The sequence below is a fragment of the Mobula hypostoma genome, chromosome 4 (genome assembly GCF_963921235.1).
Source record: "Mobula hypostoma chromosome 4, sMobHyp1.1, whole genome shotgun sequence".
In the NCBI taxonomy this organism is placed as follows: Eukaryota; Metazoa; Chordata; class Chondrichthyes; order Myliobatiformes; family Myliobatidae; genus Mobula; species Mobula hypostoma.
In genome coordinates this window covers 84,053,563-84,077,429 of record NC_086100.1, presented here as the reverse complement: position 1 = coordinate 84,077,429, position 23,867 = coordinate 84,053,563, and positions in this window count along the sequence as shown.

The following is a 23,867-nucleotide window of genomic DNA, read 5'->3' as shown; positions in this document are numbered from 1 at the left end:
CGCAGCAGGCCAGGCAGCATCTCTAGGAAGAGGTACAGTCGACGTTTCAGGCCGAGACCCTTCGTCAGGACTAACTGAAGGAAGAGTTAGTAAAAGATTTGAAAGTGGGAGGGGGAGGGGTAGATCCAAAATGATATGAGAAGACAGGAGGGGGAGGATGGAGCCAGGAGCTGGACAGGTGATAGGCAAAAGGGATATGAGAGGATCATGGGACAGAAGGTCTGGGGAGAAAGACAAGAGGGGGGGAACCCAGAGGATGGGCAAAGGGTATAGTCAGAGGGACAGAGGGAGAAAAAGGAGAGAGAGAGAAAGAGTGTGTGTATAAAAATAAATAACGGATGGGGTACGACGGGGAGGTGGGGCATTAGCGGAAGTTAGAGAAGTTGATGTTCATGCCATCAGGTTGGAGGCTACCCAGACGGAATATAAGGTGTTGTTCCTCCAACCTGAGTGTGACTTCATCTTTACAGTAGAGGAGGCCGTGGATAGACATGTCAGAATGGGAATGGGATGTGGAATTAAAATGTGTGGCCACTGGGAGATCCTGCTTTCTCAGGCGGACAGAGCGTAGGTGTTCAGCAAAGCGGTCTCCCAGTCTGCGTCGGGTCTCGCCAATATATAGAAGGCCACATCGGGAGCACCGGACGCAGTATATCACCCCAGCCGACTCACAGGTGAAGTGTCGCCTCACCTGGAAGGACTGTTTGGGGCCCTGAATGGTGGTAAGGGAGGAAGTGTAAAGGCATGTGTAGCACTTGTTCCACTTACAAGGATAAGTGCCAGGAGGGAGATCAGTGGGGGGGAATGGGGGGGACGAATGGACAAGGGAATCGCGTAGGGAGCGATCCCTGCGGAAAGCAGATGGGGGGGAGGATGTGCTTAGTGGTGGGATCCCGTTGGAGGTGGCGGAAGTTACGGAGAATAATATGTTGGACCCAGAGGATGGTCGGGTGGTAGGTGAGGACAAGGGGAACCCTATTCCTAGTGGGGTGGCGGGAGGATGGAGTGAGAGCAGATGTACGTGAAATGGGGGAGATGCGTTTGAGAGCAGAGTTGATAGTGGAGGAAGGGAAGCCCCTTTCTTTAAAAAAGGAGGACATCTCTCTCGTCCTGGAATGAAAAGCCTCATCCTGAGAGCAGATGCGGCGGAGACGGAGGAATTGCGAGAAGGGGATGGCATTTTTGCAAGAGACAGGGTGAGAAGAGGAATAGTCCAGATAGCTGTGAGAGTCAGTAGGCTTATAGTAGACATCAGTGGATAAGCTGTCTCCAGAGACAGAGACAGAAAGATCTAGAAAGGGGAGGGAGGTGTCGGAAATGGACCAGGTAAACTTGAGGGCAGGATGAAAGTTGGAGGCAAAGTTAATGAAGTCAACGAGCTCAGCATGCGTGCAGGAAGCAGCACCAATGCAGTCGTCGATGTAGCAAAGGAAAAGTTGGGGACAGATACCACAATAGGCGTGGAACATAGATTGTTCCACAAAGCCAACAAAAAGGCAGGCATAGCTAGGACCCATACAGGTGCCCATAGCTACACCTTTAGTTTGGAGGAAGTGGGAGGAGCCAAAGGAGAAATTATTAAGATTAAGGACTATTTCCACTAGACGGAGCAGAGTGGTGGTAGAGGGGAACTGATTAGGTCTGGAATCCAAAAAGAAGCGGAGCGCTTTGAGACCTTCCTGATGGGGGATGGAAGTATATAGGGACTGGACATCCATGGTGAAAATAAATCGGTGGGGGCCAGGGAACTTAAAATCATCGAAAAGTTTAAGAGCGTGAGAAGTGTCACGAACATAGGTAGGAAGGGATTGAACAAGGGCGGACAAAATGTCTAGCATCTCCTATCATTTTGGATCTCCCCCTCCCCCTCCCACTTTCAAATCTCTTACTAACTCTTCCTTCAGTTAGTCCTGACGAAGGGTCTCGGCCTGAAACGTCGACTGTACCTCTTCCTAGAGATGCTGCCTAGCCTGCTGCGTTCACCAGCAAATTTGATGTGTGTTGCTTGAATTTCCAGCATCTGCAGAATTCCTGTTGTTTGCATTCCACGCACCAACCACTCTCTGAGTAAGAAACTTTCCTCTAATATCCCCCTTGAACTTCCCACCCCTTACCTTAAAGCCATGTCCTCTTGTATTGAGCAGTGGTGCCCTGGGGAAGAGGCGCTGGCTATCCACTCTATCTATTCCTCTTATTATCTTGTACACCTCTATCATGTCTCCTCTCATCCTCCTTCTCTCCGAAGAGTAAAGCCCTCGCTCCCTTAATCTCTGATCATAATGCATACTCTCTAAACCAGGCAGCATCCTGGTAAATCTCGTCTGTACCCTTTCCAATGCTTCCATATCCTTCCTATAGTGAGGCGACCAGATCTGGACACAGTACTCCAAGTGTGGCCTAACCAGAGTTTTATGGAGCTGCATCATTACATCGCGACTCCTAAACTCTATCCCTCGACTTATGAAAGCTAACACCCCATAAGCTTTCTTAACTACCCTATCCACCTGTGAGGCAACTTTCAGGGATCTGTGGACATGTACCCCGAGATCCCTCTGCTCCTCCACACTACCAAGTATCCTGCCATTTACTTTGTACTCTGCCTTAGAGTTTGTCCTTCCAAAGTGTACCACCTCACACTTCTCCGGGTTGAACTCCATCTGCCACTTCTCAGCCCACTTCTGCATCCTATCAATGTCTCTCTGCAATCTTCAACAATCCTCTACACTATCTACAACACCATCAACCTTTGTGTCGTCTGCAAACTTGCCAACTCACCCTTCTACCCCCACATCCAGATCGTTAATAAAAATCACGAAAAGTAGAGGTCCCAGAACAGATCCTTGTGGGACACCACTAGTCACAATCCACCAATCTGAATGTACTCCCTCCACCACAACCCTCTGCCTTCGGCAGGCAAGCCAATTCTGAATCCACCTGGTCAAACTTCCCTGGATTCCATGCCTTCTGACTTTCTGAATAAGCCTACCGTGTGGAACCTTGTCAAATGCCTTACTAAAATCCATATAGATCACATCCACTGCACTACCCTCATCTATATGCCTGGTCACCTCCTCAAAGAACTCTATCAGGCTTGATAGACATGATCTGCCCTTCATAAAGCCATGCTGACTGTCCCTGATCAGACCAGGATTCTCTAAATGCCCACAGATCCTATCTTTAAGAATCTTTTCCAGCATCTTTCCCACCACAGACGTAAGGCTCACTGGTCTATAATTACCCGGACTATCCCTACTATCTTTTTTGAACAAGGGGACAACATTCGCCTCCCTCCAATCCTCCTTTACCATTCCCGTGGACGACGAAGACATAAAGATCCTAGCCGGAGGCTCAGCAATCTCTTCCCTCGCCTCATGGAGCAGCCTAGGGAATATTCCGTCAGGCCCCGGGGACTTATCCGTCCTAATGTATTTTAACAACTCCAACACCTCTTCTCCCTTAATATCAACATGCTCCAGAACATCAACCTCACTCATATTGGCCTCACCATCATCAAGTTCCCTCTCATTGGTGAATACAGAAGAGAAGCATTCATTGAGGACCTCGCTCACTTCCACAGCCTCCAGGCGCATCTTCCCACCTTTATCTCTAATCGGTCCTATCTTCACTCCTGTCATCTTTTTTTTCTTCACATAATTGAAAAATGCCTTGGGATTTTCCTTTACCCTACTTTCCAAGGCCTTCTCATGCCCCCTTCTTGCTCTTCTCAGCCCCTTCTTAAGCTCCTTTCTTGCTTCCCTATTATTCCTCAACAGACCCATCTGATCCTTGCTTCCTAAGCCTCATGTATGCTGCCTTCTTCCACCTGACTAGATTTTCCACCTCATTTGTCACCCATGGTTCCTTCACCCTACCATTCTTTATCTTCCTCATCGGGACAAATTTATCTCTAACCTCCTGCAAGAGATCTCTAAACACCGACCACATATCCATAGTACATTTCCCTGCAAAAACATCATCCCAATTCACACCCGCAAGTTCTAGCCTTATAGCCTCATAATTTGCCCTTCCCCAAATTAAAAATGTTCCTGTCCTCTCTGATTCCATCCTTTTCCATGATAATGCTAAAGGCCAGGGAGCGGTGGTCACTGTTCCCCAGATGCTCACCCACTGAGAGATCTGTGACCTGACCCGGTTCATTACCTAGTACTAGATCTAGTATGGCATTTCCCATAGTCGGCCTGTCCGCATACTGTGACAGGAATCTGTCCTGGACACACTTAACAAACTCTGCCCCATCTAAATCCTTTAAACTAATCAGGTGCCAATCAATATTAGGGAAGTTAAAGTCACCCATTATAACAACCCTGTTATTTTTGCACCTTTCCAAAATCTGCCTACCAATCTGCTCCTCTGTATCTCTGCTGCTACCAGGGGGCCTATAGATTACCCCCAATAGAGCAACTGCTCCCTTCCTGTTCCTGACTTCCATCCATACTGACTCAAAAGAGGATCCTGCTACATTACCCGCCTTTTCTGTAGCTGTAATAGAATCCCTGACTAGTAATGCCACCCCTCCTCCCCTTTTCCTCCCTCTCTATCTCTTTTAAAGCACTGAAATCCAGGAATATTGAGAATCCATTCCTGTCCTGGTGCCAGCCAAGTCTCTGTAATGGCCACTACATCATAATTCCATGTATGTATCCAAGCTCTCAGTTCATCACCTTTGTCCTGATGCTTCTTGCATTGAGGTACACACACTTCAGCCCTTCTACCTTACTACCTTTACACCATTTGTTCTGCTTCTCTTTCCTCAAAGCCTCTCTATATGTTAGATCTGGCTTTGCTCCATGCACTTCTTTCACTGCTCTATCGCTCCGGGTCCCATCCCCCTTGCAAATTAGTTTAAACCCTCCCAAACCATACTAGCAAACCTACCTGCAAGGATATTGCTCCCCCTTGAGTTCAGATGCAACCCATCCAATCTGTACAGGTCCCGCCTTCCCCAGAAGAGATCCCAATGATCCAAAAATCTAAAACCCTGCCCCCTGCACCAACTCCTCAGCCACGCATTCAACTGCCATCTCCTCCAATTCTTACCATCACTATCATGTAGCACTGGCAGCAATCCTGAGAACGCCACCCTTGAGGTCCTGTTCTTCAGCCTTCTGCCTAGTTCCCGAAACTCACACTTCAGGACCTCATCCCTCTTCCTGCCTGTGTCATTGGTACCAACATGTATCATGACTTCTGGTTGCTTTCCCTCTCGTACCAGGATGTCGTGCACCCTTTCAGAGACATCCCGGACCCTGGCACCCGGGAGGCAACAAACCACGTCCTTCTCACGTCCACAAAATCTCCTGTCTGCTCCCCTGACTATAGAGTGGCCAATGATGACAACTCTCCTCTTCTCCGTCCCACCCTTCTGCACCACTGGGTCAGACTCAGTGCCAGAGGCTCTGCCACTGTGGCTCACACCTGGTCGGTTGTCGCCACCAACAGTATCCAGGACGGTAGACTTATTATTCAGGGGAATGGCTACAGGGGTGCTCTGCACTACCTGTCTGCTCAGCTTCGCTTTCCCCCCTCTGACTCTCACCCAACGACCTGCTTGTGACAGTCTAGGTCTGACTATCTACCAGTAGCTCTCATCTATGACTGCCTCATTCTCCCTTATGAGTCGAAGGTCATCCAGCTGCTGCTCCAAATTCCTTACATGATCTTCCAGATCGCCCAACCGTATGCACTTCTGGCAGATGTGACTCTGCGGGAGAGGGGCGTTCCCCCAAGACTGCCACATCTCACATGAGAGGCACATCACCGTCTCAGGAGGCATTGTAAAGACTAATTGCGAGCAAGCTTGTCTTCCGCCTCTTCTCGTCAAAGCCTCTCAAGTGAAAGCCTCAAAGCTCCACTCCTTCACTGGCCACTCACGCACTGGCTGCTTTCCACAGGCTGCTCCTTTTCAATGCGTGCTTTTCAACTGAAAAACACAACACTAACCCACAATGCCCACTGCTATTCACATTACATAGACAGAAAATGCCAAAGGGTACACCGTTATTAACGTCAAATAAGGCAAACAACAGATGCAAGGCTTTACCAGGAGGTTTACAAATCATACTCTGACCATGCAATACCTCAATTAATTCGGCTACTGAATTTAAAACAAAAATCAACAGAATCACAGCTTGGAAGTCTAAGCAAAAGCAATAGGCTTAATAGCAGTAAATGTAATAGTATAGGATTTGCAGGAAACATAAGGACTATGGGGTATCCACCACAAAATGATAATAATAATCAGCATTAGTTGTGGCTCAAATTTTTAAAAAAATCAACTGCACTCACCATTGATGTTTTCAGAGAAGCACAATCCATCTGTTGTTGTGATTGGTGGTGAAAGCATCAATGATTTTCTGGATGTCAAGTGCTTTGGTCCCCTGGCTGTTTATGGACAACAGGGCCAAGTTGCTGTTCCGAGCATCGTCGCTGCTATTCCTTAGGTGTTTTTTGAGGTGTCTGAGGCAAGAGAAACTCCGGTTGCATAAGACAGATGTCACAGGTAGAGTCAGTGATATGCAGATTAGTTTGTATAAATCTATAAATGCATCACGGTAGGGTCTCATTGGAGCTAGAAATTCCACTGTGTCATTAGCTGTCTGTCCTTGCTAGAGACTCAACCACTGCTCTCATATACTCACGATTTTCTTGGACAATCTTTGCATGTCCTTTGTCAAGCATATTTCCCAATCTTGAACCATCTTGTTTTCTCAATCTGAATTTGGCCCGTGCCTCCATAGCAAACTTCTGAGCTGTATTACATGGTGGGTTTTGAAAGCTGTTGTAGCTTTCCGCCAGTTGCGGTAACCGGTGACAGTGAAGGTAGACTCAGAATGGAACCCATGTCCTCCACACAAGAAATGCCTACATGCGAAGCAGAACTTAGTATCTTTCATGATCGAATATTCCAGTCAGTCAAACCAGCCATGAATAAAACTCCTTTGCTGATTACCAAGCTGTTGTGAGCAGCAAAGGGTACTTTTTCAATGCTGGCTGACGGGGTCCTTCCTCAGGCTGCTGGCTAACATCGCTAACAGTATTCCCACTAGCACTAAGAGCAGCTTCATCCACGTTCTCTTCTGAATCCCACTCCATTTCTTGTTCCTCTACTTCACCCTCACACTCCTTCAATGAACTGCTGTCGTCCTCATCCCCACTTACTTCTTTCTGCGTGTCACTTTCAATTAAGACAGGCTCAGGCTGAGACACCACAAGCTAAGATTCCTCTGCATGAGGTCATTTCCTCACTAAAAATCGATCCATTTTTCACCCCGCCAAAGTAATGCACGTGCCAGGCCCACGCTCGCTTGTAAAAGCACAATGTGCACGTGTGGCATCCGTTAGTCTCGCGAGACCACGGATCTGCGCCTGGATGTATACTATCAATCTCTCATGTGAGTGACATCACCACCTTAATTGATCTTAGATTAGCTTAACTGATCTGAGGACAGCAACGGCAAGACATTGACACGAACAAAGTGTAGGGTGGATCTGACAGAGTTTATAACTTTATTGCTGTGTGGGTGCTATGGTAATTGGGGGCGCTGTTTCACTAGATCAACTGGAGAAACAAGTATTCAAAACTATACAGAGGAAGCAAAGCAGCTGCAATTTGTATGTGAAATTTCAGTTCATTTCTTGGTGGTGCTACGCTGGTGCTATTGCAATTTCTGCTGGGGCTATAGCACCAGCTAGCACCACCTTAGCGCCACCCCTGCTGCCTGACTTGCTGAGTTCTTCCAGCATTTTGTGTATGTTGCTCAGGATCAAAACAGATTTGTTGAATGGTAGGTGGACTATAGTGCATAAAAATGTGGTTAACCACTTCAGTAGAATAAATTAAAAACTGAAGTATTTTTAAATAGTGATAAATTGAAAGGTGTTGATATTCAAAGGAACCCTGGTGTCCCAAATCAGGAATCAATAAGAGCCAACATGTGAAACAGAACCAGGTTTATTATCACTGACATGTTATGAAAGTTGTTGTTTTGTGGCAGCAGTACAGTGCAATATATAAATTATTACAAATTACAACAAGAATATATAAAATGTAAATGAATAGTGTAAAAAGAGAGCAAATAGTGAAGTAGTGTTCACTGGTTCGTGGACTGTTCAGAAATCTGATGGTGGAGGGGAAGAAGTTGTTCCTAAAACACAGAGTGTGCATCTTCAGACTCCTGTACCTCCTCCCTGGTGGCCACTGATAAAACGATTAGGAAGGGAAAAAGAGACAAAAAAAACTACTGATGCTGGAATCTGGAGCAAAAAATGGAAGGTTTGAATATAAGAGTGAAAGTGCTTTACTGCAATTATGTAAGGCCCTGGCGGTAGGGGTCTGATCCTCCTCAGAAAGATTGAACTTGCCATGGAAAGAATGAAATAAAACACAGAAGCCAGAAGTGTGATATATAACCAGAAAGTGCTGGGAATACTCAGCTTATCTGTGAAAGGAGAAACAAAGTTAATCCTGTGGGTGGATGATCCTCAGTCCTGGGATGAGGTTGCCAAAGGGTAGAGGACAGCTATGGAGGCCAAGTTATTGGGTTCATTTAAAGTTGATATTCACAGCTTCTTGATTAGTAAGTGTGTCAAATGTTACGGAGAGAAGGCAGGAGAATGGGGTTGAGAGGGATGATAAATCAGCCGTGATGGAAGGGTGGAGCAGACTTGATGGACTGAATGGCCTAATTCTGTTCCTATGTCTTATGGTCTTAATTCTCTTAACTTATTATATAGGCATCCATTAGCCTCATGAGACCATGGATTTGCGCCTTGAAAAGTTTCCAGGGCGCAGGCCTGGACAAGGTTGTATGGCAGACAAGCAGCTGCCCGTGCTGCAAGTCTCCCCTGTCCACGCCACCGATGGTGTCCAAGGGAAGAGCACTGGGACCCATACAGCTTGGCACCAGTGTCGTCGCAGAGCAATGTGTGGTTAAGTGCCTTGCTCAAGGGCACACACACTGCCTCAGTCAAGGCTCGAACTAGCGACCTTCAAATCACTAGACGAACCCCTTAACCACTTGGCCACACACCAACACCCTTAAATTAGTAACTGTTGTTGATGTTGTTGTTGTTCGTCCATCTTACGTCGATGAGGACCTCGACACCATTATGATGGTGTCGAGACTAGCACGTTATTTGGATTTAAGTGAGGGAGAGTTGCGCAGCGTCAGCCTCACTCTCTCTTCCCAATTCCCATCTGGATCCAGTGGCAAGACAGAGTCGAGACGGCCGGAGATGGGACTAGGCGCAGTGGATGACCAGGACATCTTCTGTGTCTTGTCCTGCTCTACACGTTCCACGACGCTTGCAGAGACCGCCTTCTTGACCGTTGGACCTTCCATTGGTCTCGTCCGCTCAATCCGCCGGAGCCTGTCTTCACATGCTGGGATAGACAACTCCCTGTCTCACCAAGGGTTTGAGACCCGTCGGCTACCCTCACCTGGTTTAGCCGGCTTGTCGAAGCCGTTGCCTGGAGTGTGGCCGCTGTCGCATGCAAACAGCTACGGGGAGCCACAGGTGAGAGCTGAGTGCCAGGTGGGGACAAAAGGTGGACTAACCGCCTTGAAAAGGACGTGACATGTTACCCCACCAGAGGTGCTACCCCTCCCTGACACCCCATACACCCCAAATTAGTAGCTATTTAGTATAAAGTACCCTATATGATTCAGTGTTCAACTTGGTTTGCAACTTCCATTAACTCGATTCAATTTAGGTATAAATAGTTGTGAACTAATCTGGTTCCATAATTTAAACACTTTAACAAGTTTATCTAATTTTCAGACTTAACTTTCTTTAGTTAGTAGCCACTCAAGAATAAAGTATTTGACCTTAATTTTAAATGGATTTGCAACCGTGTCTGTCTGGAAATTGAGGTCTGTGCGAGTACAGAGGTCGAGGCCCAAAGGTCAAACCCAGGTTAGTCCAGAGGGTAAGACTGAAGGTTGAAGTTCAGCGTGCAATTTCTCCTGGCTCAGAGGTCCATGCTAATCTGGAAGGTGAGCTCCAATGATCAGACCCTTGATCAGCAGGTCCTGGGGTGAAGTCCAAAGTTGGAGTTCGATGTCCGTGAGTCTGAGAATCTGGGGACAAGAACTGGAGGCCTGGAGGTGGCCTGTCCTGGGGTTGGAAGCCTGTTTGTATGGGTGGGAGGAATGGGAAAGGGGATCATTTCATTGTTGTTGCTGTTGTTGCTGCTTGTGTTGTTTGGCTGAACATTGTGGGCATGGTACATTGTCTCTGAAACATGTGGCACTACTGGCAGGCTGCTCCCAGCACATCCTTGGGTGTGTGTGTTGATAACGCAAACGACACATTTCACTGTATGCTTCGATGAACGTGTGATAAATAAACCTGAATCTAAATCTAAACTTTCTTTAGTTGTCTATATGGACTTTAGCAAGGCCTTTGATAAGGTTCCTTATGGCAGAATAGACTGGAAGGTTAGATTGTGTGGGATCCTGCGAAGATACGGTATTAGACTGGATTCATAATTTGCTCAATGGTAGGAAGCAAAGGATGATAGTCAAGGGTTGTTTCTTAGACTGGAGGCCTATGTCTAGTGTTGTGTCACAGGGATGAGTTTGCTATGGTGACCTTCATCAGTTAAGTTATTCAGTATAGGAATTGGGAAGTTAGGTTGCAGTTATATAAGGCATTGGTGAAGCCACACAAAGTATTGTATAATTTTGGTCTCCTTGTTGTAGGAACAATGCTACTGAACTGTAAAGAGTACAGAAATTATTTACCAGAATGTTGCCTGGACTTGAAGACCTGAAATGCAAACAGGACCTTATACCCTGGAATGAAAGAGATTGAGAGGCAGTCAGGTGTGTGGCCGCACAGTAGCTGAAATGCTCCTGCACACATAGCCTTTGTTGCTGAGCAGCTGTAATTTTCTTTTATAATGTTAATATAATTTTGAAATCTATGTTAATAAAATTGTGAAATACCCTGTAATTAATCATGTGTTAATGAATATCATCTATAAATTTTCTAAATAATAAATGTACCACAACCTTTGAAACACTTTAGAGCTTCAACATACTTACATTGCCAATGTTTCAGGTTACAACACTGTTACAAATTGTAACCATAAACACAGAATGGAAGTCAGCAGCTCATTGTTAATAAACTGCCGGCAGTAGATATCATTGGGACATTTCAAGCTTCTAGTGCTGACTGCGAACATGGATTCAGTCTTATGAATTCAATCAAATATAAATCCAGAAACAGAATAGAAGTGAAACATTTGGATGATCCAGTGAGGATTAAGACATATCTTTCATCTAGACGTGAAATTAATGTGCACAGTGTTTATAGACAAGCAACACACATAAAAGTTGCCGGTGAACGCAGCGGGCCAGGCAGCATCTCTAGGAGGAGGTGCAGTCAACGTTTCAGGCCGAGACCCTTCATCAAGGCCTGTATCTCTTCCTAGAGATGCTGCCTGGCCTGCTGCGTTCACCAGCAACTTTTATGTGTGTTGCTTGAAATTCTAGCATCTGCAGATTTCCTTGTGTCAGTGTTTATAGACAATGGATTTGTAATAAAGACAGATGAAAAAATATTGATGAGATGTGAAAGATTTTTTCTGTTGTATTTCATTATGCCCTTCAATTAATAAATAAAATCAAAAGTAAGTGATTTCTCAATTTTCATTCTAAATATTCATCATATGCAGATTACAAAAACAATTGAAGTCCCACACAGTTTTCAGGCCCAGTAAAAATTTCCTGCTCAGAGCAGTGGTCAGCTTGCATGGCTGTAAAAAAAATAGAGGGAACGTTGTTGAGGGGTAACCTGATAGAGATATAGAAGGGGCATAGGCAATGTGAAAATGCATTGCCTTTTTCCCAGGGAAAAATATAAATATAAGAGGGCATAGGTTTAAGGTCAGAAGCAAAAGATTTAATAGAGATATCAGGGATAGTTCTAGTGTGTGTATGGAATGAGCTGCCAGGGTGGGCACATTAGCAGCATATAAAAATCATCTGGATAAATACATGGATAGGAGAGGTTTAGAGGACTAAGTGTCAAATGCAGGAAGATAAGGACTAGTTCACCAGGCAACACAGTTGGCTGGACAAGTTGGACTAAAGGACCTTTTTCAATGACTCTGTGACGTGTGTATACACAGTATACAGAATAAGGTAGATGATCTTGTAGCGCAGTTAGAGATTAGCAGGTATGACATTTGTTGACATCACTGAGACATGGCTGAAAGCAGATCATAGTCAGAAGCTTATCATCCAAGGATGTACCTTTTATTGAGAGGATAGTAAAACATGAAATCAAATCCATAGAAAGAGGTGACATAGGATCGGAAGATGTAGAATCCTTATGGGTAGAGGTAAGAAACTGAAAGGGTAAAAAGACCCTGATGGGAGTTATATACAGGTCCCTAAACAGTAGCCGGGATGTGGAATATAAATTACAATGGGAAATAGAAAAGGCATGTGAAAAGGACAATGTTAGAATAATCATGGGAGATTTCAGTATGCAAGGAGATTGGGGAAAATTGAGTTGGTGCTGAAACCCAAGAGAATGGGATTTGTAGAGTTTCTATGAGCAGCTTTCTGTTGAGTCCACCAGAGGAAAAGCAATTCTGCATTGGGTGTTGTGTAATGAACCAGATTTGATTAGGGAGCTTAAGGTAAAGCCTTAAGCCTTAAGAAACAGAAATCACAATATGATAGAATTTATCCTGCAGTTTGAGAGAGCGAAGACAAAATCTGATATATCAGTATTATGGTGGAGTAAAGGGAATTACAGAGACATGAGAGAGTAGCTTGCCAGAGTTAATTGGAATAGGACACTAGCAGAAATGATGACAGAACAGCAACAGAAAGAGTTTCTGGGGCAATTCAGAAGGCACAGGATAGATACTTCAAAGATGAAGAAGTATTCTAAAGGGAGGATGAGACAACCGTGAGTGACAGGGGAAGTCAAAGACAGCAGAAAAGCCAAAGAGAGGGCATATAATAAAGCAAAAGTTGGTGGGAAGTTAGAGGATTGTGAAGCTTATAAAAACCAACAAAAGGCAACTAAAAAAAATAAGGAGGTAAAAGATTAATTATGAAGGTACGCTAGCCAATAACATCAAAGAGAATACCAAAACTTATTTTCAGATATATAAAGAGGAAAACAGAGAAAGAGTGGATATTTGACTGGAGGAAAATGATGCTGGAGAGGTAGTAATGGGGGACAAGGAAAAGGCAGACAAAGCTATTAATTATTTTACATCAGTCTTCACTGTGGAAGACACTAGTAGTACGCCAGAAATTCAAGAGTGTCGGGGAGCAGAAATGAGTGTAGTTGCTATTTCCAAGGAGAAGATGCTTGAGAAGCTGAAAGGGCTGAAGGTAGATAAGTCACCTGGACGAGATGGACTATGGTTGGGAAGATGTTGGAGTCCATTATTATGGATGAGGTTTCAGGATACCTCGAGATGCATGATAAAGTAAGCCAATGTCAGCACAGTTTGCTTAAGTGGCAAGTTTGCCTGACAGATCTGGAAATAACAGACAGGATATACAAAGGAGAGTCAATCGGTGACTTGGATTTTCAGAAGGCTTTTTAACAATGTACAACACATGAGGTTGCTTAACAAGTTAAGAGCCCATTGTATTACAAGAAAGATACTAGGATGGTTGGAAGACTGGCTGAATGGTAGGAGGCAAAGGGTCGGAATGAAGGGGCTTATTCTGGTTGGTTGCCTGTGACAAGTGAAGTTCTTCAGTGGTTGGTATCAGAAGCATTTCTTTTCATACCATACGTCAAAAATTTGGAAGACGTAATTGATAGCTTTGTGGCCAAATCTGCAAATGTAGAAAGATAGGTGAAGGGGTAGCTAGTGTTGAAGAAGGCATGGAGTCTGCAGAAGGACTTGGACAGATTGGGATAAAGGGCAAAGAAGTGGCAGATGGAATATAGAGTAGGGAAGTGTATGGTTATGCACTTTGGTAGAAGAAATAAAGGAGTAGACTATTTTCTAAAAGGGGAGAAAATTTTGATATCAGAGTGCAAAGGAACTTGTGCAGGATTCCCTAAAGGTTAACTTGCAGGTTGAGATAGTGGTGGGGAAGGCAAATGCAATGTTAGCATTCATTTCGAGAGGACTGGAATATAAGAGCAACGATGTGATGCTGGGGCTTTATAAGACGTCGATCAGACTGCACTTGGGTGCAGCATTGTGAGCAGTTTTGGGGCCCTTATCTAAAACAAGATGTGCTGGCATTGGAGAGGGTCCAGAGGAGGTTCAAGGGAATGAGATGGGAATGAAAGGGTTAACATGAGGAGCTTTTGATGGCTCTGAATCTGTACTCGCTAGAATTTAGAAGAATGAGGTGGGATCTCATTGAAACTACTGAATGTTGAAAGCCTAGACAGGCAGGTAGTCATCTTACAATATTACTAAACTATTACTGAAATATTAAATACACAACAGTTCTGTCTTCTGAAGATTTATAGATGGTGTTTGAGTTGTGCTTACCCACACAGTCATGGGTGTAGAGCAGCAGGTTAAGCACACATCCTTGAGGTGCACTAGTGTTAATTGTCGGCGAGGAGGGGATGCTATTTCCCATCCACACAGACCGGAAATTTCTCCCAGAGAGGAAGTCAAGGATCCAGTTGCAAAGGGAGGAACAGAGACCAATGTTTTGGAGCTTTTTAATTAGAACTGAGGGTGTAATCGTGTTGACAGCAGCCTGACGTATAGCTATTGTCTTTATTCCAGAGAGCTGAACATTGTGTTAAGTCTTTAAGTGAAGAATGGTTGGACAGTACCTGATAATGTTTATCTTATCAGCATAGCGTATTCTATTTCACATGAATCAGTGCGGACCATTCCAAATCTTATTTCATCAACAGAATTTATTTATTGTATGAGAGACTGTAGTATACGTTCCTTTAAATGAAGAGAAATAGAAGAGTAATTGGCAATGTTTCCCTCACTGTATATCTATTTTAAAGTTAATGGCCTTTCTAATGTTATCCAAAGACATCTAATTGCATTTGTGGTACAGTTACAAAGCTTTAGTGACAATGTAGTAATCAGTTTCCAACAACTGTAAGCATGTGTAGTTTGACAGGTCAAAGTTCAAAGTAAATTTGTTATCAAAGTATGTGTACACTACCATACGCTCCCTGGAGGTTTATTTTCTTGCAGGCATTCACAGTAGAACAGAAATACAATAGAATCAACTAAACACAAAGACTGACACACAATCAATGTGCAAAAGACAAAGTATGCATATAAATAAATAAATAATGCTGAGAACATACAGTAAGTTGTAGAGTCCTTGAAAATGAGTCCATGGGTTGTGGAGCCAGTTCGGTGTTGAGGTGAGTGAGTGAAGTTAACCACACTGATTCGGGAGGCTGCTGGTTGAGAGGCATTAACTCTTCCTGAACCTGGTGGTGTTGAATCTAAGACTCCTGTACCTCTTTTCCAATGGCAGCAGTGAGAAGAGAGCATGGCCTGGATGATGGGCGGGTGGGGGTCCTTGATGATGGATTCTGCTCTCTTATGGCAGTGCTCCTTGTGGGTGTGCTCAATGGTGGGGTGGGCTTTGCCTGTGATGGTCTGAGCTGTGTCCACCATTTTTTGTAGGTGTTTCCATTCATGGGCATTGGTGCTTCTCTACCAGGACCGGGCCGTGCTGCAACCAGTCAAGATACTCTCTACTGTGCATGTATAGATGTTTTACAAAATTTTAAACAACATGCCAAATCTGTAACCACCTCTAAAACAAGTGATTATAAACAACTTGGCTTCTCATTGTAAAATATTGGTTTGTTTACTTAAATGACATTATAGGGTAAAACGTCAGTTTTGTCAAAGACAACTATCATTGTATATGGTATTATCTGTAATTTTAATTCTCACATCAAGTTATTTTATTTGCTGTTTGACAATTTGTAATTTACTTCTGTTTCAGTGAAGACGATGCTGGAGTACAGTAATTGGAACTGCTTATTCCATTGTAAGAAATAGCTGTTTCGTTATTAACCACAGGAGGGTAGAGCAAAGTCAAGGTGGGACTACACAGCAACTCCTTTGCTTGCATTTTCAGAAACAGCTCTATTTCTATCTTTGATATCTCTTTTTTCCCTTTTCGAGATTCTTTTGCAGACCCTGACCTGGAGTTACACTCTGACTTCGGTTCTTTGCGGGAATGGGACCCACCCTCAGGGCCTCTCGAATGGCCACTTTTGATATTCTAAGGACGCGGCCTGGAAGACTAGTGCGCCTTCAGGGTGCCGGATTTTTGTGGCTCCGGAGGTAGGCTAATTCAAGGCTGGTGCCCCTGACTAAGGCATCGTGGAAGAACATCGGGAACAGCGGGCTAGCTGCTGGCTGTATAGAATCATAGAAAACATACAGCACAATACAGGCCTTTCAGCCCACAAAGCTGTGCCGAACACATCCCTACCTTAGAACTACCTAGGCTTTACCCATAGCCCTCTATTTTTCTAAGCTCCATGTAGTCATCCAGGAGTCTCTTAAAAGACCCTATCGTTTCTGCACTCACCACTCTCTGTGTAAAAAAAACTTACCCCTAACTTATCCTCTGTACCTGCTTTCAAGCACCTTAAAGCTGTGCCCTCTCGTGCTAGCCAATTCAGCCCTGGGGAAGAGCCTCTGAATATCCACACGATCAATGCCTCTCATTATCTTGTACACATCTATCAAGTTACCTCTCATCATCCATTGCTCCAAGGAGAAAAGGCCGAGTTCACTCAACCTATTTTCATAAGGCATGCTCCCTAAACCAGGCAACATCCTTGTACATTTCCTAAGCACCCTTTCTATGGTTTCCATGTCCTTCCTATAGTGAGGCGACCAGAACTGAGCACAGTACTCCAAGTGCAGTCTGAACAGGGTCCTATATAGCTGCAACATTACCTCTCGGCTCTTAAACTCAATCCCATGATTGATGAAGGCCAATACACCATATGCCTTCTTAACCACAGAGTCAACCTGTGTAGCAGATTTGAGTGTCCTATGGACTCGGACCCCAAGATCCCTCTGATCCTCCACACTGCCAAGAGTATTACCATTAATACTATATTCTGCCATCATATTTAACCTACCAAAATGAACCACCCCACACTTATCTGGGTTGAACTCCATCTCCCACTTCTCAGCCCAGTTTTGCATCCTATCAATATCCCTTTGTAACCTCTGACAGCCCTCCACACTATCCACAACACCCCCGACCTTTGTGTCATCAGCAAATTTACTAACCCATCCCTCCACTTCCTCATCCAGGTCATTTATAAAAATCACAAAGAGTAGGGGTCCCAGAACAGATCCCTGAGGCACGCCACTGGTCACCGGCCTCCATGCAGAATATGACCCGTCTACAACCACTCTTTGCCTTCTGTGGGCAAGCCAGTTCTGGATCCACAAAGTAATATTCCCTTGGATCCCATGCCTCCCTACTTTCTCAATAAGCCTTGCATGGGGTACCTTATCAAATGCCTTGCTGAAATCTATATACACTACATCTACTGCTCTACTTTCATCAATGTGTTTAGTCACATCCTTAAAAAATTCAATCAGGCTCGTAAGGTATGACCTGCCTTTGACAAAGCCATGCTGACTATTCCTAATCATATTATGCCTCTCCAAATATTCATAAATCCTGCCTCTCAGGATCTTCTCCATCAACTTACTAACCACTGAATTAAGACTCACTAGCCTATAATTTGCCGGAATATCCCTACTCCTTTTCCTGAATAAGGGAACAACATCCGCAACCCTCCAATCCTCTGGAACCTCTCCCGTCCTCATTGATGATGCAAAGATCATTGCCAGAGGCTCAGCAATCTCCTCCCTCACCTCCCACAGTAGCCAGGGGTACATCCCATCTGGTCCCGGTGACTTATCCAACTTGATGCTTTCCAAAAGCTCCAGCACATCCTCTTTCTTAATATCTACACTCTCAAGCTTTTCGGTCCACTGCAAATCATCCCTACAATCACCAAGATCCTTTTCCGTAGTGAATACTGAACCAAAGTATTCATTAAGTACCTCGGCTATTTCCTCCGGTTCCATATACACATTTCCATTGTCACGCTTGAGTGTGTATGTCCAGAGACCTGAGCTCTTTGGGCACAGAGCTCGGAAAAAGTGATGCAACGGACTTCTAACATCATAAATCAGCAAGCTGTTTGTTATGTCTCCCCTCTCGCTGTGAAACAGGGACACCTCTTTTTCCCTTATTAGGGAGAGAGAGAGAGTCTGTGGTATGTTGAATTACTGGGTGAACGAGTAGTCTTTGGGGTACTGCAAGTCTGTGTCTTTACTGATGCTTTGCTGCACGCTTGAGTGCTCGGTGGGGGGTGCTGATGCTTTTTTGCTGGTGGTGTACAGGGTGTTGCTGCCTTGTTTGTGCATGGGAGGGGGAGCTGGAGGGGGTCTTTGGGGTTCTAACATTTAATTATCATTCATTCTTTGGGCCACTCCTCTGTTTTTCGTGGATGTTTGTGAAGAAAAAGAATTTCAGGATGTACAAACGTATATTGTATACATTTCTCTGACATTAAATGCACCTACTGAACCACTGTAATATCAAATATTCTTAATCAAGCAGGAGTGTTTCACTTAGAGTGCTGTAACATTTTAAAGCACATTTGCAATGTAGGAAATATTTTTCCCAACAATTGAATTTATACAGATTGTAAAGCACTTTCCTTTATTCAAAGTACGTTTATTATCAAATAATGTATAAATTATAAAACCCTGAGATTTGTTTGCTTACAGGCAGCCGCAAAGCAAGAAACCTGAAAGAACCCGATTTACAAAAGTAAAGACTAACCAACCCCAAATACGCACAGAGAAAGAGAAAAAAAACCCGTAAATCATGCTAACAATAGAAGCGAACAAAAACAACGGCATTCTGAAGCAAATTGAGTCGTTAGATCTCAGTTGCTGGAACAGCCAGGAGTAGACCCAAACCCTCAGCATTCAGTTCATCACATTCGCAGGGTAAATCACCGCAGAGTCTGCAGACACCAAGCACAGCTGCCGGGAGCAGACTCACAGCCTGGTGTATGTGTATGTACAGAGAACAATTCTGGGATATTGGAAATGCTTATCTCATCGTAAGATCTCCAAGTTGTGAACAAGAGTAAGTCTCCACCTGCATACTTAGACCTTGACAGCAGTATCTACAATATTGATTGACGATGAACCCTGAAGGTGTTTGCATGTTTCATGATTTTGAGCATGGGGTCCTCACTCCCAATTAAGTAGGAGATACTTCCAGCTAACAAAGCAGATTAAACATAGTTGTTTCTATTTAAAATAGAACACATTCGGTTTGAGGTTTAATTCTAACAGAGATTCTAATTCCACAAAGGAGCTCCAACCATATGTACAATTCTTACAAGCTAGATAAAAATACCAATGAGTTCCAGATGAACAAGTCATCCATTGAGAAAGGAGGCTCTGGGAAGAGATCCTTCGCTGGTTGAGGCTGAGGAGTGGATTCTGCATCCTCATCTCTGTAACTCTTCCCCACCCTCTGCCTTCCAATATCTATATCTTATTTTTGCCAGTTATCTCGTGGTGACCCCTTTAACATGTGATGTTTTCCCAACTCCACAGATCAGGTCAGATGGCAGGAGTCAAAGACAATATTATTTTCTGATTAGGTTTCAGTCTCAGTTAGGTCAACAAAAGGTTTCCTGAACTTGAATTGTTTTCTGAAAAGGAGGCGTAAATAGTACTTGTTAAAGATTAACAAAAAAACATCTTGAATCATCTATCACACGCCCTTGTTTCAAAGTGAAGGTTTCTAGCCAAACTGGTCCCTGCTGAAACCCGTTTTCAGATCAGTCTCCTGCCAGGACTATTTCTGGGGCAGGTCTCCCACCCCACAAACTGTTCCAGTAGGTCAGCAGTAGTAGAGGATTCTTTCCTGATTGTGTGATCATAAGTTGTTTACGTGTTCACGTCCTTGATCTCAGCTGTTCAAATACTTAGCAGAATTTTAATCACCATTCAAAAGACAACGTTAAACATTCATGTATGTAAAGCTATTTTGGTTAACCTTAAAGGTTTCTTCTTTTACTTTATTACACATCTTGTTTATTCCAACTTTGAAATAGTGGAATCGTTGATCAGCAATTTTATATATCTTTACTTCTTGTTAGCTAGCGAGATTTTAAGGTTAAGCTGGTGAAGGTAGTCCATTTCTTTTCACAGGAGTGTTCATATTTCCCTGGACATTAAGCAACATTCATTGTTTTAATGTTCTGGAAGTAAGTCCTGTAAGCAAAACCACTGATTCTTTCAACACACACAAAATGCTGGAGGACCTCAGCAGGCCAGGCAGCACCTATGGAAAAAAGTACAGTCAACGTCTCAGCCCAAAACGTTGACTGTGCTTTTTTCCCATAGAAGCTTCCTGGCCTGCTGGGTTCCTCCAGCATTTGTGTGTGTTGCTAGAATTTCCAGCATCGGCAGATTTTCTCTTGTTTGTGATTGGACACTGATTCTTTTTTTGTTGTGTGTTGCTGCCTTCTCTTCCTGGTGAGTCTTTCACGATAATAAAAGACAAAGCACATCGGTTTGAATATAAATGTCAAAGGAGTAGACTGTGAGGGTATAATGCCATCATTAGTGGTTAATATGTATTCATATACTACTTTACTAAGTACACCGGTATTCTTGCTCATTAGTGCAAATATCTAATCAACCAATAATGTCAACAGCTCAATACATAAAAGCATGCAAGCATGGTCAAGAGGCTCAATTGTTGTCCAGACCAAACATCAGAATGGGGGGAAGAAATGTGATCTAAGTGACTTTGACCACAGAATGATAATTGGTGCCAGATGGGGTGGTTTGAGTATCTCTGAAACTATTGATCTCCTGGGATTTTCACGCACAGCAGTCTTGAGAGTTTACAGGGATAGTGCAAAAAATCTACACACATTCAGTAAGCAACACACATAAAGGTTGCTGGTGAACGCAGCAGGCCAGACAGCATATATAGGAAGAGGTACAGTCGACGTTTCCGGCCGAGACCCTTCATCACATTCAGTGAGCAGCAGTTCTGTGGGATAAAATGCTCTGTTAATGAGAGAGGTCAAAGGAGATTGGCCAAACTGGTTCAAGCTGACAGGAAGGTGACAGTAACTCAAATAACCACACGTTACAACAGTGGTGTGCAGAGGAGCTCCTCTGAATGCACAACACATTGAACAGACAATAGACAATAGGTGCAGAAGTAGGCCATTCGGCCCTTCGAGCCAGCACCGCCATTCACTGTGATCATGGCTGATCATCCACTATCAGTACCAGTTCCTGCCCTATCCCCATAACCTTTGATTCTGCTATCTTTAAGAGCTCCATCCATCTCTTTTTTGAAAGCATCCAGAGACTTGGCCTCCACAGCCTTCTGGGGCAGAGCATTCCATATATCCACCACTCTCTGGGTGAATAAGTTTTTCCTCAACTCCATTCTAAATGGCCTACCCCTAATTCTTAAACTGTGGCCTCTCTTCCAGAGTATACAAGCCCAGTCGCTCCAATCTTTCGACATATGACAGTCCCGCCATCCCGGGAATTAACCTTGTGAACCTACGCTGCACTTCCTCAATAGCAAGGATCCTGAAGTGGATGGGCTACAGCAGCAGAAGACCATGAACACACACTCAGACACCACTTTATTAGGTACAGAAGGTACAGAATAAACTGACCACTGAGTTCATGTAACTGCACCATAATGGCCCTAATCCTAAACACTGTGCTAACTAATGAAGACCTGCATGCTAAACCTTCTTCACCACTCTGTGTACTTGTATGGTGGCATTCAGTATACTGCGTGCTTGTACTTTCAGCCCCCTTTGCACCACAACACCCGTCAGTGCCCTGCCAATCACTGTATAAGTCCTACCTTGGTTTGAGTGTCCAAAATGCGTCACCTCGTACTTACCTAGGCCGAAATCCATTTGCCATTCCTCGGCCAAACTCCCTCTCTGATCAAGATTCTTTTTGCATAGCATTACAAACTGCTTCACTATCAACAAGACCCCATAATTTAATATTGTAGGCTATTTGATATTTTAGTAATATTTGAGTAGTATTATAAATATATTGTTTGATTAAGCATTCTACGTTTGTGTACGTAATTTATTATGGATTATATGTAGGAAGTATGTCAATGACACATGGCATTATGTCACCTTGTTGTATGTGAGCGCCTCACTACAAAAAAAAGGAGATAAAAAACTAAGCAGACAAGAATCCCGGCTCCAGTGTTTTTCTTTCAATTAGTTTCTGGAGTTACAAAACGTAACATGTATCATCAGCACATGTCAGGTAGTCAACTAATAACCATATTATAAATAAATAAATAAACAAACAAACAAACCAACGACATTGAGTAGAAGCACAACATAGAATTGTAAAGTTTGAAGATAAGAGAAGTGGCAGCCCAGTGGCATAGTGGTTAGCACAACGCTTTACAGTACTGGTGACCCGGTGTTCAATTCATGCTGCTTTCTGTAAGGAGTTTGTATGTTGTCCCCGTGACTGTGTGGGTTTCCTCTGGGCGCTCTGCTTTCTTCCCACAGTCCAAAGACTGTGTTGGTCTTTTAACAAGTTTAGTTGGACATTGTACATTGTCCCATGATCAGGCTAGGATTAAATCGGGAATTGCTAGGTGCCACAGCTCGAGGGGCCAGAAGGACTTAATCCGCACTATCTCTCAATAAATAAATAAAAATAAACATCCAAATCATTTATATAAATGATGAATAACAGAGATCCCAAAATATAGAAGTGTATAAACAACATAGATGGTGACAAACTTTTCCCTCCAACGGAGACATCTAACATCAGTAAGCATAGGTTTAAAGTGAACAGGAAGAGGGATTGAGATCTAGTGTCACCCAGAGGGTCATTGTAATCTTGAAAGCAGTGCCTGAGGAAGTGGTGGAGAGAGGGATTCCCACAATGGTTCAAGAGTAACTGGATGAAGACTTTAGTCGTTAAGTATGAAAGGCTACAGAGTTGAGTGTACAAGTGTATACAACATGGATCTGACGGGTTGAAGGGCCTGTTTCTGTGCTCTCTAAATCTTTACAAATTCCCCAGTGCTGCTCGACAGAAACAAAAAATGTTGTATATCTGTTGTACAACGAATAAATTCCTTATACTGTATATTGCAAAAGAGGTTTGCAGATTAGATTAGATTTAGATTGTCATTGTGCCGAATACAGATACAAAGCCAATGAAATGCAATTACCATCTGACCAGAAGTGCAAAAGAGTGGTATTATTTACAAAATAACTGCGAATAAAAAGTAAGTGCTACAGCATACAGCATAAAAGTACTGAGACAGTCCAATACGGATGCAATACTGCTTAGTGCTGTGATGTGAGGTTCAGCAGGGTCACAGCCTCAGGGAAGAAGCTCTTCCTGAGCCTGCTGGTGCAGGAGCGGAGGCTCCTGTAGCACCTACCAGACGGGAGGAGAGTTAAAAGTCCACAGTTAGGGTGAGATGCATCCTTGATAATGCTTTTCACCCTGCCTAGGCAGTATTTATGGTAGATGTTCTCAATGGTGGGCAATTGGGTACCGATAATCCACTGGGCAGTTTTCACCACACGCTGGAGTGCTTTGCGGTCCGATATTGGACAATTGCCATACCACACTGAGATGCAGTTGGTGAGTATGCTCTCAATATTACAGCGGTAAAAGTCCGTCAGTATCCTGGGACAGAGGTGAGCTTTCTTCATGCTCCGCAGGAAATAAAGGCACTGTTGCGCCTTTTTGATCAGGATGGAGGAGTTCAGGGACCAAGTGAGATCATCGGAAATGTGGA